General features: G+C 36.6%; 1 pseudogene; it reads left to right on the top strand.

Moving 5' to 3' along the window:
• Positions 1–12,825, top strand: part of LOC125617084 — a 22,013-nt pseudogene extending 9,188 nt beyond the window's left edge.
• Positions 12,826–15,331: the final 2,506 nt, after the last annotated feature.

Raw genomic sequence — 15,331 nt, 5'->3', positions numbered from 1 at the left:
AAAAAAAAAAAAAAAAAAAAAAAAAAAAAAAATTATCTCTCTCTCTCTCACTCTCTCTCTCTCTCTCTCTCTTAAAAAAAAAAGAAATTAGGTATTTCTCAATAGAATTTCTAAAAGTTTTTCTTCCTCTTTGCTGCTCTACCCTCTGCTGGCCATTGAATTAGTGATATATATTGGTGGGGCATCTGACAGTCTCCCCTATCCATTCTTTCTTGTATCCTTCCTTCCTTTCTTTTTTCCTGCTGCACTAGGGATTGAACACAGGGGTGTCTATGGCTGAGCTACATATCCAGCCTTCATAATTTTTCATTTTGAGAGGTGATCTTGCCAATTTGCCCAGGCTGGCCCTAAACTTGCCTTCCTCAAGTCTCAGCCTCCAGAATCACAGTGATGACAGGTGTATGCCACAGCACCCAGCCCCCACTTACATCTTTAAATGAAGAATTGAAATCCAACTTTGTTCACATGGTGGGGATTTATATCTGAGCTCATGAAACAGCTAACTGAAGAGTTACTGTGATGCTTGTACAGCTCCTTCCTTGTGTTTATTCGTAAATGCTGTATTTCTAATGCAGTTAAGTGAAAGAACAGAAAAACTATGAAATGTTTTCATAGGAAATTCTTTTATTTAACAAAACCATGCTGACCTATAATTATAGCAATGGGATCAATTAATAGCCATGCCAGGCTGACTAATCTCTACTATAGTAATTTCAGAGTGAATATTCTTTGGATTAGATACAAATATCTAGTATGATTTAATATATGAGCATGATGTATATAATATTTTTTAAATAATCTGTAAATTTAAGTCACATGTTTTATGTTTCAAAAGAATGAATAAAATTGATTCAAATCATTACATTTAAGAGGCTGGATCTGAAGACAATCATTTTAAGAAATAAGCTAATCCCAGAAAAAACAAGACCAGATATTCTCTCTGATATGAGGATGCTAACAAACAGTGGTTGTGAGGGGCAGAGAATAGAAGTTCAGTGGATTAAACAAAGGGGAAATGAAGGGAGAGGGAGGAGGGATGGCACTAGGGCAGATAGTAGAATGAATCAGACATAACTTTCCTATATCCATATATGAATAGACCACCAGTGAATCTCCACAACATGCTCAACCACAAGACCAAGATCCCAATTAGAGTAAGTTACACTCCATGAATGTGTAGTATGTCAAAATGCACTCTACTGTCATGTGTATCTAAAAATAATAAAATATTTAAAAAAAGAAAAGAAAATCACTACATTGAGGGGTTTGTCTAAAGTAAACATTATGAACTTATTCCACATTATTGTAAAATTTTCAAGTGTTTAAATGGGTTCAAATTGTTTACTAAAGACTACACTAAACTATGCTAATCATTCTTAAGTAATTAATAAAACCAAGGCAGCTACAAATACCTGGTACAGTTCATTCACTAAATTGTTCTTGCTTTTATGGTGTAAGGAATTCAACCTCTGGCTATTATTTAGTCACCTTGAATGATCAGTTTTCTGTTGAAGGCACCTTCTTAATATTATTTAACTCTTCATCACTCTGAATTTCTGGATTTAATCTTATCCTTTGTGTTCACTTTTTGTGTACCCTTAAAAACAGCTTTATTCAAAGCAAATCCATGTCTACTGCAAAAGGCTAAAAATAGAAAAATAATTATAAACTTTTGCAACTTCTTTAAAAGAAAGAAAGAAAGTCAAAAGATTCAATAGCCAATAGCAACACAGCCACAGAGAAATGAGAGGCTATATTTTTCAGACATGGACTTTGAAATTAGTTGAGTAATTGTTCAAGAACATAAGAAAAGATGGAAAATCCTGTGTGAATTAGAAGTCTTTAAAAATTGAAGGTTGTAGAACTGAAATATATAATAATACAGTATAATAATTAAAAGATAAACATAATTTATTAGAAACCTTTGGTGACTAACTTAATTGGAAATAAATTAGAAAATATCAACACTAAATCTCATAGAGTAAAATGATGGAAAACAGAGAAAAGAGTGTAAGGAATACATGGAAATTTTTTTGCGTGTTTAATATGCATGATATTGGAACTTTGAAAGAAAAGGAGCAAGGATAAAGAAAATGAATTATTTGAAAAGATGGTGAATGAGAATTTTTAAATGTGTTACAACATCAAGCCATAGATTAAAAGGAACTAAGAATCTCAATCAGGACAGAAGTCACATAAATTAAACATATGTGCATTAAAGTAAGGTGGAAAGCAATAGAAAAGTCCTAATAATGGCCATAGGAGAAAAGAAGAACATCTTCAAAATTGCTGCAATAAGACTGGTATTTGCCTTCTCAGTAGGAATTGTGAAAGCCAGAAAAATAGGAAACCCTAGAGTGGACACACCTGGTAACTACTGCTGAAACCAAATGATCAAGCTTAACATCACCCTTGATAAATCTGCTGATAACTTATGTTGTGGGAAGAGGTAATTAGCCTCTGTGGTATTCTTCCTAAAAACTCACAGCTCCAGAAATCATAAGTAAGTCATCAAATCAGCCCAAATTAAGTGATATTTTACAAAACACCTAACTAATACTCACTAAAACTGCCAAGATCACACACACACACACACACACACATACACACACACACACACACACGAAGGAAATATTCAGAAATTGGAGACTAGATGAACATGATGATGAAATGAATGTGATATCCTAAATTGGATGCTAGAACAGATAAAATTAGGGGTAAAAAAATGAAAGCCAAAAAAAAAAAAAGACTAGAATGTACTTCAAAATGATATACCAGTGCTAATTTCTTAGGTTTGAAAAATGTGCCATGATTATGTAAGATATTATAATACCAGGAGGAAATGACTAAAGAACACATAGGACTCTCATGACTATCTTTGAAACTTTTCTATAAATCAGAAAGTATTCCAAAAGAAAAAGAAAGAATGATCCAAGATGGTGGGCTAGAGGGAGGCTGAATTCTGTGTCTCTCCATGACCTGGGATGCAAGTAGAGGGAATACTATTTCTCTGCTAGTTATTAGAGGACTCCAACAGCTGCTCACACAGGAATCCCTGCCGCCATGCCTGAGAAGGTCCCCGGGCCTCAGTGTCAGCGCAGACCCCTGGTTGCTCGCCCATGCAGGGCCTCTAGCAGCCATGCTCAAGCAAGACCACCAGCATCAGCACCCACGCAGGACCCCTGGATGCCCACCTGCATAGGAATATCAGCCACAGCTCTCATGCAGGACTCCTGGCCGCTGCCCACATGAAGTACCTCTGCCCACCACTCTCATGTGGACCCCCATCTACCATCATGAGGCTCCCCTGGTTGCTTTCATCTTGGGACTCTGCAACCACTGCCATAGTCCCCTACACGTGGTATCCTGCATCTGGGGTCACCGGACAGGGTCTGGAGACAGTTGCCTGCCACAATACTGCATGCCACAGAGCTACATCTCTGAACACGCCATCAAATGCCATCACCTGGCCCAACCCAACCCAACCCAACACCCCATCTCTGAAAGCAGCTGCCTCCATCTTGGGACACATTTGTCGCCTTCTTTATTTGGGGTAACTCCCAGTTTGGGACACTGGCTGGGGCATAGAAGCAATATCAAGTGCTAGAAGGGAAGACACACACAAAAAAACATGAAAAAACAAGGGAAGAAAGTGCCCCAAACAAACCAAGATACTACATTATTAAAATCCATGGCCAGCACAGCAGAAGAAACAACAGAGAAGGAGTTCAGGATGTACATTAAAATATTCTGTGAATTAAAGGATGATATAACAAAGCAAATACAGGCAGCAAAAGACCATTTCAATAAAGAGCTACATAAGCAAATACAGGAAACAAAAGATTACTTCAATAGGAGACAGAGGTTCTGGAAAAAAATCCTTAAAATGCAGGAAACAATAAACTAAATTAAAAACTCAATAGAAACATCACCAATAGATTAGATCACTTGGAAGACAGAACCTCAGACAATGAATACAAAATATATAACTTTGAAAATGAATTTGACCACAGAGTGAAGATGGTAAGATCCAACAATTTCACTGAGATTTTAATACCAGACAAAGACACATCAAAGAAAGAAAACTTGAGACCAATATCTCTAATGAACAAAAATGTAAAAATTCTCAGTAAAATTCTGGCAAATCAAATAGAAAAACATGTCAAAAAGACAGTGCACCACGATCTGGTGGGGTTCGTTTCAGGGTTGCAAGGTTGATTCTACATACGGAAATCAATAAATGTAATTCATCACATCAATAGACTTAAAAATAAGAATCATATGATCATCTCCATAGATGCAGAAAAAAGCATTTTACAAAATACAGCACCTCTTCATGTTCAAAACACTAGAAAAACTAAGGATAATAGGAATATACCTCAACATTGTAAAAGCTATCTATACTAAGCCCATGGCCAACATCATTCTAAATGGAGAAAAATGAAAACATCTCTCTAAAAACTGAAACAAAACAGGGATGCTCTCTTTGGCCACTTCTATTTAACATAGTTCTTGAAACTCTAGCCAGAGAAATTAGACAGACAAAAGAAATCAAAAGGATATGGAAAGGAAAAGAAGAACTCAAATTAGCACTATTTGCCAACAACATAATCCTATATCTAGAGAATCCAAAAATAATTCCACCAGAAAACTTCTAGAACTAATAAATGAATTCAGCAAAGTAGCAGGATATAAAATCAACACCCATAAATCAAAGGCATTTCTGTGACAAATCCTCTAAAAGAGAAACTGGGAAAACTACCCCATTCACAATAGCCATACACACAAAAATAAAATACTTGGGAATCAACTTAACAAAACAGGTGGAAGACCTCTACAATGAAAACTATAACACACTAAAGAAAGAAATTAAAGAAGACCTTAGAAGATGGAAAGATGTATATCCATTTTTCTTGGATAGACAGAATTAATATTGTCAAAATGACCATACTACCAAAAGCACTATACAGATTAAATGTATTTCCAATCAAAATCCTCATGACATTCCTCATAGAAATAGAAAAAGAGTCATGAAATTCATCTGGAAAAATAAGAGACCCAGAATAGCCAAAGCAATCCTTAGCAAGAAGAGGGAACACGTGGCATCACTATACCAGACTTTATACTACAGAGCAATAGTAACAAAAATAGCATGGTATTAGCACCATATAGACTGGTAAACCAACGGTATAGAATAGAGGACACAGAGACAAACTCACATAAATACAGTTATCTCATACTAGACAAAGGTGCTGAAAACATATATTGGAGAAAAGACAGCCTCTTCAAGAAATGGTGCTGGGAAAACTGGAAATCCATATGCAGCAAAATAAAATTAAGCCCCTATCTCTCACCACGCACAAAACTCAACTCAAAGTGGATCAAAGACCTAGGAATTAGACCCTGCACCCAAAAGAAGAAAAAGTGAGCCCAGATCTTCATCATGTCGAATTAGGCCCAGACTTCCTTGTTAGGGTCCATAAACAAGTCAAGATGGCGCCTGGCATTTTGCTAGAGGGAGTGGTTTGTGAAGTAATGCCAGCGAGCCATTAAGATAATGGCAATTCCCTAGTGACTGACTGCTGTATCTAGTTTACATTAATTGAGTTAAGCTGTGTATAATTATTAAGATGATGAGGATTCCTTAATGACTGATTGCTGTAACTGGATGATGCTAAATTGAGTCAAGCTGTGTATTCAGTTATGTATATATACCTCTGCTACCCGTAATAAAGCAGCTCCCACTATGTCAATCTTCACAAGTTGCTTGTCACTCACCGGCTATTTTGCCCAGCCCAGCCAGACTGCAGCACTTCCTTAACAAGACTTCTGTAGTGCAAGAAATAAAATCAAGAGTCAATAAATGGAATGGACTCAAACTGAATAGTTTCTTCTCAGCAAAGAAACTATCAGTGAGGTGAATATAGAGCCTACAGAACGGAAGAAAATTTTTACCACATTCACATCAGAATGAGTACTAATCACTCGGATACATAAAGAAGTTAAAAAAATTACAAATAACCTGGGGCTGAAGTTGTGGCTCAGTGGCAGAGCACTTGCCTTACACATGTGAGACACAGGGTTCTATCCTCAACATCACATGAAAATAAACAAATAAAACAAAGTTGTTGTGTCCATCTACAACTAAAAAAAAAAAAAAATAACAAATAACCTAATCAATAAATGAGCCATGGAACTGAACAGAAACTTCTCAGAAGAGGATATGCAATCAATCAACAAATATATGAAAAAATGTTCAACATCTCTAGCAATTAGAGGAATTCAAATCAAAACCACTTTAAAATTTCATCTCATTCCAGTCAGAATGGCAGCTATCAAGAACACAAACAACAATAAGTGTTGGTGAGGATGTGGGGGAAAAGACACCCTCATACATTGCTGGTTAGAGCTACAAATTGGTGCAACCAATATGGAAAGCAATATGGAGATTCTTTGGAAAACTTGGAATGGAACCACCTTTTGACCCAGATATATGTGTATGTATATTATATGTCAACTAGGATATACATATCCTCAATTTATACCCAAAGGACTTAAAAACAGCATACTACAGTGACACATGTTTATAGCAGCACAATCCACAAGATCTAAATTGTGGACCCAACCTACATGCCTTTCAATAGAAGAATAGATAAAGAAACTGTGGAATATATACACAAGGGAATATTATTCAGTATTAAAAGAGAATAAAATCATGGCATTTGCAGGTAAATGAATGGAGCTGGAGAATATCATGCTAAGTGAAGTAAGCCAATCCCCAAAAAAACAAAGATTGAATGTTTTCTCTGACATGAGGATGCTGATCCATAATGCGGGTGGTAGGGGAGGTCATGGGAGGAATGGAGGAACTTTGGATAGGGCAAAGGGGAGGGAGGTGAAGGAAGGTAGGGGGTTTGGGGGTAGGGAACATGGTGGAATGCGATGGTCATCATTACCCTAAGTACATATAGGAAGACATGAAGGATATGACTCCACTTTGTGTACAACCAGAGATATGAAAAATTGTGCTCTAAATGTGTAATATAAATTGTAATGCATTCTGTTGTCATATATAACAAACCAAAATTTTAAATAAATAAATATTTATTTAAAAAAAATGAACTGACCTAGCATAGAATACAAACCTTGATCTTTTGCTGTTAAAATGTAAAAATGATGTTCAGCCTTGGTTCAAAGTTGAATGTGAGTCAGTTGAATCCACAGCTAGCAGAGTGACGGATAAAGATCAAAAGTGAACTCAAGTGAGTGGATGAGCTTTCCTCTTGCTTCCCATTTCGATTATCAGTGCTGGGTGAGAGAAGCTCAGACACTGATTCTTGACCTTCTGGCAGCAAGAAAATCATCTCACCCTTCATACCTGTCCAGCAGTGCATGAGGGTGTTTTTGTGCTTCCGCTAGGAGAGGGCAGTACTGTACTGAAATGTATCTGCCCACATGTCCTGCAGTTGCACTTTTTCTACCTCATCATTGGGGCTACCTACAGCAGGACTAACCATGGTTTCGACTCTACTTTGAATGTGGTTTGTCAACTAGTGTTGGAGTTTCACCCCCATTGTGAGGTACTAAGAGGGTAGAAATTTAATTTGACAATGGTATTTAGAGGGAGAAGACCTTTGGGAGATGATTTAGGATTTAATAAGGTGATCAGAGTGAAGCCTCCATAATTAAATTCTGGATGGTTTATAAGAAGAGAGAGACCAGAAGATGCAGGCATGTGTGTGCTCCCCCTGCCTTTCATCATGCGATGCCCTGGACCATGTTGGGACTCTGCCAACAGAGGACCATCTCCAGATGCAGTCCCTTAACCTTGCACCTCTAGATCCATGAGCCAAAATAAAACTCCTTTCCATATAATTTACTCATCTGTGGTGTTATATTATTAGGAAATGAACTAAGACTGCCTTCAAAATGTGGCAAGATATGATGGCTTTGGAAAATCCAGTGAATTTGAATGACAATAACAAGGACCTATCAGCATATCAGTGATGTTCTAGCTATTACAAAGTCCCTCTAGGGAGCAAGTACTGCTTGTTTAAGTAACACATTTTAAGAATTGCTATCTTTGCCTTTAAAGAATCCATTGAAAGGAAAAGTGAATAGTTATGAAAATCTAATGGTACAAATACTAAGAGTAGGACAAAAGCCTTAATTTCCAGGTAGGAAATATAAAAGAAACTTGTCATTTTAATTAAAGATTCCCATAGGGATGTTCAGCAAGTGGACAGAGAGATACTACGAGCTTTGGTCATTATAAAGAAAGTATACAGGAAATAATTGAATGGCTCCTATCATTACTGAACAACAGCAGGGCTGTTGACTTTTGAGACTCAATCATTTGTTGAGGATGGCGATGGCTGTCTGTTCATTTCAGGAGGCAGAATCCCTGGACTCTACCCATGAGATGCCAAGAGTAACATGGCCTCATTGAAACCATCAACACCGTCTTCAGACATTGCCTGAGAGACTCAAAGTGGAGAGCTCAGAGAAGCCACCCACCTCCTGAGGAGGTGGATGGAGTTGTTGGAGTGATGTCAGGGAAGGGGAAGAAAGGGGTGGTTGGGGCAGAATGGCAGAGATGACATCCCCAGGTAAAATCATCCCCAGTTGAGAATCACTGCACAAGGGCAAACATCCCAGAGAATTAACGAAGAATCTCAAAGAGTGGTGATGAAATCGTTTTAAAAATAATATTCAAAGGAGAACAGAACAAATAAAAACATCTGAAAATGGCTTACTTAGACTTCAACAAACCACAACCCAGCGTAGGAAAAAGGATGGCAAGAAATTAAAGCCTATTTTAGCCCTAACTGCATTAAAGAGTGGTGTTGCCAATGAGAGGCTTCCATCTGTATAAGCCGGCAGAGCTAATCCATAAGTATTTTTAATGAATAAATATTACAAGTTGAAGAGAGAGCAAATCAGAGAAGGTAATAACCTTAGAAAGAAAGCCTCATTAGAGCTAATTATGATACGGGTTTCCTTTTTGGAATCGACCTTTTCAATGACAGGCCAATTTGGATTACCTAATTATCATATTTACTGAAGAATTTTCAAATGAAGGAAACTGACTTTACAGATTTGGTGGTTTATACAAAGTCAAGTCCCTAACAAGCAAAGGATAATCTGCCAGACTCTTACATGCTACTTTGGTGGAATTTAATCACACTAAAAGTCACAAATACTTCTGTCTGCAAATACTTCTTATGGAATTCAATTACACTGAAAATCATATTCTCCGTCCAATTCAGTTTAACTGGTCCATACCAGGACTTGGACAGGATCAAGAGAAGCTCAAGACAGTTTTCTTGTCCTGGATAAATTTTCTGCTTAGTAATAGAGACAGAAATACTCTAAAATAGATTATTTTAATGTGTGTCCCAAGAAAATTAATTTAATAAGTTACAAACAAAACACAGAAATCACCATGAAACCCAGGGAAGAAAGAATTTAATTTCAACTGGTTGGAGGAAGGGAGTTGTTGAAATAGATTTGGAACTGGTTCCATTACTGATGGAGGAAGGGATTGCAGGTGAAAGAAACAGAAATGATGGTCAGAGGCACAGGCTCTGTTTGTGGAATGACAGCTGATCTTCAAGGCTGGAGTGTGTTGAGTGACAGCATGGGAGTGTTGCTAGAAAGCTCGATTGGAGTCAGCTATCATGAGGTTGCAGTGACAGGATAAGGTGCATATGATGATGGTTTGAAAGCTGTGCCTTTTCACCTTAGAAATATTTTTATTATTTTGGTTCATTACTTCCATCTCTAGACATATTGATTATAAATGAAGGGAAGATTGTTACCAAATTAATGTTAATAAGCTTTCAAAAAATAAATACATCTGAGTTGACCTAATTGGTAGCAGCTCCAAAATTTATATCATAACAAAATTGCTTTTTAGTTTCCATTTTGATACTCAATTTACATAGTAAACGTTCTTTTTTATTAGAATGATAAGTCCATTTGAAGTGGCTTTGAGCAAGATAGGGAGATAATAGAATGGTGAAGATTTCCTAAAAACATAATTTGGATCATTTAAAATATCTGAGAAGCTGTACTGAACTGATTTAATTAACAGGCTTGTAAGTTAAGGATTAAAAGAAAATGTGTTTGTGCTCTATATCCAGGGATGAAGCAACATATTAGATAACAAAATATAAAAACATATATATGTAGAAAAATTAATAGAAAGGGACACCTAGAATGTTATTGTCAACCTTCTGGAAAGTGTCCATTGGATAAGAGGAATACAAAAAGCAAATACTTTATGTTATTAGATACAGTGCACTATTCATATAAGTAAACATTCTTATATTAGCTACTAAACAATTTACCTCCCCCTCAAAATTTTGTCCTATGGAGTTAGGAATCAAGGTTATAACATAATGTCAGCTTGATATCAAAAAGAAACTCAAAGTTTCATCAGTGAACTTTCCCACCGAGGGGCTCACCTCTGAAAGCCCTCTGTCAAGAACATTTGACCTATCCCAGAATAGCCTGAATAATCACTCTTCTAAGAAAATAAAAATGCCTTTGTGAAAGGTGCCATAAAAATATAGTTATATAGATTTCATTATCATTGCCCTTGCATGAGCTATTAATAGCATATTTCTGAGACACTTCATGTATGCAAAATCTAGACAAGAGGTTAAGGTCTACTTGAATTGTCAAATAGAATGTAGCATGTCATCCTAAGGTCACAGTTTTTAAGTTCCTTGACTGAACCAGTTGGTTATTTTTATTCAAATGATGAAAAGGTGTCTAGTTTTTTTTTTTTTTTTTTTTTTGGATGCTGGGAATCAAACCCAAGGCCTCATACTAGGTAAGCACTCTACCACTGAGCTACACCCCAGCCCTATTTCTTGATTTTTAATATAGATCTTTCTGTACCTTCTGCTGAACCATGATTGAAATATTACCCTTAAGGAATGATACTGAGTGTCTCATGTATGCCAGTCTTCTAGTCTAATTGTGTACATGTATCTCTATTACATATTTATAAGATGAGTTACATATGAAAGTTTCGACTAAGCTCACAGAAACTGTAACTATCCATTAAGCTTCACCTTATGTTTAAAGAGGTAAAAGTGATACTGAAGATAAGTACATCCCTGCCTGTCCTCACTAAGGGTACAGGAAATTCCTTCATGGTTCTACCTATCTCCCTTCATCAGGAAGATATTTCTAAGTCATGACTCCCTCTCCCTATCCTACTTTTTCATCTCTTGTGCATATTTGGTGAGTCACCTATGAAATATAAGAAGTCCACCTCCAGGGGAAATATTTTTACATAATAAAAAATCCAGTAGCCTGAAAACTGATGGACTCGGTGGGAATTCTGTCTCTGATACTTCCCCTGTCCTGGGGGAAGTTAACTTCTCTGAGTTTTTATTTCCTGGTTTATGCAATGGTTATAATAAGAGTACCCACCTCATAGTGTTGCTGTGAAGTTGAGAGGTAATGAACACAGAGATCTGATTCATGGTAGTTAATTGTAACTGTTAATTGTAACTGTTGTTGATTTTGTTATTATGATTATGATAATTATGGAGGTATGGCTAGAGCTGACCTGGAACAAATCAACACTGACTGATTTGGTCTGATATTCTCATGAGAGGCAACAGAGAATTCTGGAGTGGAGAGCTCTCAGAAGATACTTTCTATTGGGAAGGAGCTATCAATGTGGAGGCAGGAAAGAGGATGAAGGGAAAGGTCGGAGTAGAATCCCTGAGATGTGAGAGGAGAAAATACAGGAGTAAGGAAGAAAATCAAATCAACATCAAAAACAGAATTGGGTCAGGCACTGGACAACTGAGAAAGACTTAAAAAAGAACATTTTTCCTTAGCAGAATCAGAAACTAGGGAACGTGGAAGACAAGAAAATTGGCAATAGTTCTCATCATTTACATGGGAACTTTATAGGTTACAAAGCATATTCACATCCCTGTGCTCATGAGGGGGTTAGACCCATTACCAAACCCATGCAATAGCCTTAGTCTCAGTTAAAAATCTGAAAACCCTGAACTCCCCACTGATATATAAATGTTTCACCTTCATATTTTAGAAATAACCTCTCTATATTTCTCACTGTATATTAGGAAAGGGAATCAAATAATCACCCAGACCTCCAACTTGTGGGAAAGGTCTCACCATACATAGCTCTCTCCTGTTCTAGAGGGCCTCCATGCACTAGCCATCAAGTATGCCTGCACCATCAGCAGAACTACTCATCTAGGCTTGAACAATCATAAACCTAATGCAGCTAGCCAGCTGCTGGACCAGGGCCACCAAGCAGTGCCAGCGAGGTTAATACAGTGTGCCGAGATATACTCCCTCTATGGCCTCCAATGCTGACTCTTCAGTGGTTGCTAAGAAGGAGAAATAGCCTCTTCCCTGCCAAGCAGATTTTGTCTGGGAAAATTGAGCTCTTGGTCATCCAGGCATTTTAATGGACTCTATGAATCACTGATCAGCCAAGAAACAACGTGAAGGAGCCCAGGGTCCTACGTCTGCTGATTGGCTCTTTCAACAAAGATAAATGGTGAGCCCGTCATTCTCAATGAAGCAGCCACAAAAGAGATCATTTCTGCTAACTCTGGCCTCTCCTGTTTCTGTCCCTGGAGGACCATAGAGGTAAAAGCTGCCATAAACCACAATTCTTTGCAGACAGCAGAAGAGAGTAGAGGAAACAAGAATGAATTGAATCGCCCTGTGTCCTTCAAAAAGCCTCAGGCCTCGCTCACAGGAGAAAAGAAAACTGAGATGACCAGAACCTTCATTTTTTTCACAAGCTGCATGGAAGATTGAGACATGACACAAATTAGAAGTAAAGGATCTTAACCCTGGAAGGGAAATCAAAATTTACTACTTCACCTACCACAAACAATTTTATAAGTGGAAAATTTAAAGCAGAAAGAGGCCAAGAAAATTTCCCAAGGTCAATTTGTTTATTAAAGGTGGCTCTAGAACTGGACCTGTGACTACATAGTCCCAGTCCAAAGTTGTTCAGGTATACCATGGTTCTCCGGGTGCCAGTACTGGATGAAAGGCAGGAACATAATCTTTTACAAGCAAAACTCAAAGTCATATCACCAATTTCTTGATGTTGATGTTGTCACAAATATGATAGATACTCAGCTAGGAATGGGGGGGATTTGTAACAGCCAATAAAGAATGTGAAGGATCCCAGGGTCCTAAGTCCGCTGATTGACTCTTCAACAAAGATAAATGGTGAGCCTGTCATCCTCAATGAAGCAGCCACAAAAGAGACCATTTCTGCTGACTTTGGCTTCTCCTTTCAACCAAACTGACTTGACTTTCAACCAAACTATATGATTTCAAGAGTCCAAGGGAAGAAAATTCTATTGTTTGTTTGCTTAACCGAAGACCTGTTGGAAAGGTAGAAGGAATGATTCTGAGAAAACATTTGCTATTAACCAAGATCAAGTAATAGAAACTAACTTACTCTCCCTCCAGAAGGGGAAAAAAAATGGACAAAATATGCAAAGTAATGGTTTTCAACCAATTGAACATTAGGTAACCCAGGACAGTGATTCTTGAGAATGGGAACAGATGAGCTCTGTGCATATCCCCATCTTATGACCTGCAGAGTTTCTAGGCTGCAGCTCAGGTGGGAGAACCGCCCCCATACCCTCTCCCTGGAAAAAAAAAAAACTGAACTCCCTGAGGTAGGGTGCCAGAGAGGCTGATGTAGCCAGAGTTGACAGGGGAGAACTGCAGACCAAGAGGACTCTTAAAGAGTTGTGGAGAGTGTTCTGGAATTCTTCAGCTGAGTCTGAAGAGTGAAAGCATGTGAGAAACAGATGAATGGATAAATAAGGGTATATCTATAAAAGGCACACTATTCAGCAATTAAAAAACACATGTATTAACACATACAACAACATGGATAAGTCTCAAATAACTACTATGCTTAAAAGAAGCCAAACAAAATAATTACTTATTGTATGATTCCATTCATGTGTGTTTGTTATCTTGGTAGTAGTGATGACTTTATGGAATAATAAGTGATTGACATATATATGTATGTGTATATACATATATATATATATATACATATATATATATATACATATATATATATAAACTTATCAATGGAATCATACAGTTTATATTCTGTTGTGTTGAACTTTTTTAGAGATTTTTTTGAGATTCACCCATATTTCAAGGTGAATTACTATTTTATTCCCTTTTTATTGCTGAATAGTATCCCATCATACAAGCATACCACATGCGTTTATTCATTCACCTGAGAATATACATTTGAGATGGTTCATGTTTGGGTTATTACAAAAAAAGTGCTATAAAGCTATTATATAGATATTTTATGGACATAATGGAGTCACTGAATCATACGGTAGCTGCACATCTAACTTTTAAAGAAATTGGCATACTCTTTTCCAAGAGTATGTATAATTTTCACTCGCATCAGTGAAAGAAAGATCTTTAATAGGATCACATCTTTGATAGTTCTTGGCATTGTCCTATATTTTATTTTAACCGTTTTACAAAAAAATAACTAAAATGTTGATTTCAATTTACTTCTCCCAAAATAACTAATTATATTTATATATTTCATATGGTTATTGGCCATTTGTATATATTCATTTTTAAGGTCTTTGTTCAAGCCTTTTACACATTTTTCTTGGGTTGGTTGATATTTTATATTGAATTATGGTAATACTTTGTATATTGGATTCAAGTTCTCTATTATTTACGTACATATACACACAAGTAGTTTCTCTCAGTTAGAGTTTACCTTTTCATTTTTAATGTCTTTTGACAAGTTTGAATTTTGATAGAGTTTAATTTAGTTTCTTCTTTTCATTCTTTCTGTGTTTTTTCTTTCATAACTTATAAACAGGTTAGAATTTTCTCCTCTAGTTTCTAAAGAATTTGTATAGGTTGATATTTTATTTCCTAAATGTTCAATAGCAGTGACACATTCTCTTCATGAGGTTTTTCTGTATGGGAAGGGTTGGGGTTACAAATTCAATTTCTTTCATAATATGATACTTTTCAAGTTTTTCTTCTTGACTTGGTTTTGTTTAATTGCATTTTTTAAAGAATTCAATCATTTCATCTAAGTTATGAAATTCTTCAGCATAAATCTTTTATTTTACTTTTGGTATCCTCCAAAGATGATTATAAATTAGCTTATTATCCATTTGTCTTGTAGAAAGAATACCCACTTCATTTCTGATATTGGTAATTTGTGTTTTCTTTTTTCTTTTTCTCTTCCTCAGTGCAATGGTTTGTAAATTTTATGAATCTTATAAACTTTTAGGTTTAA

The sequence above is a fragment of the Marmota marmota genome, unplaced genomic scaffold (assembly GCF_001458135.2).
Source record: "Marmota marmota marmota unplaced genomic scaffold, marMar, whole genome shotgun sequence".
Classification (NCBI taxonomy): Eukaryota; Metazoa; Chordata; class Mammalia; order Rodentia; family Sciuridae; genus Marmota; species Marmota marmota.
Note: the sequence above shows the minus strand (reverse complement) of the source record. Positions and strands in the feature narration are given on the sequence as shown.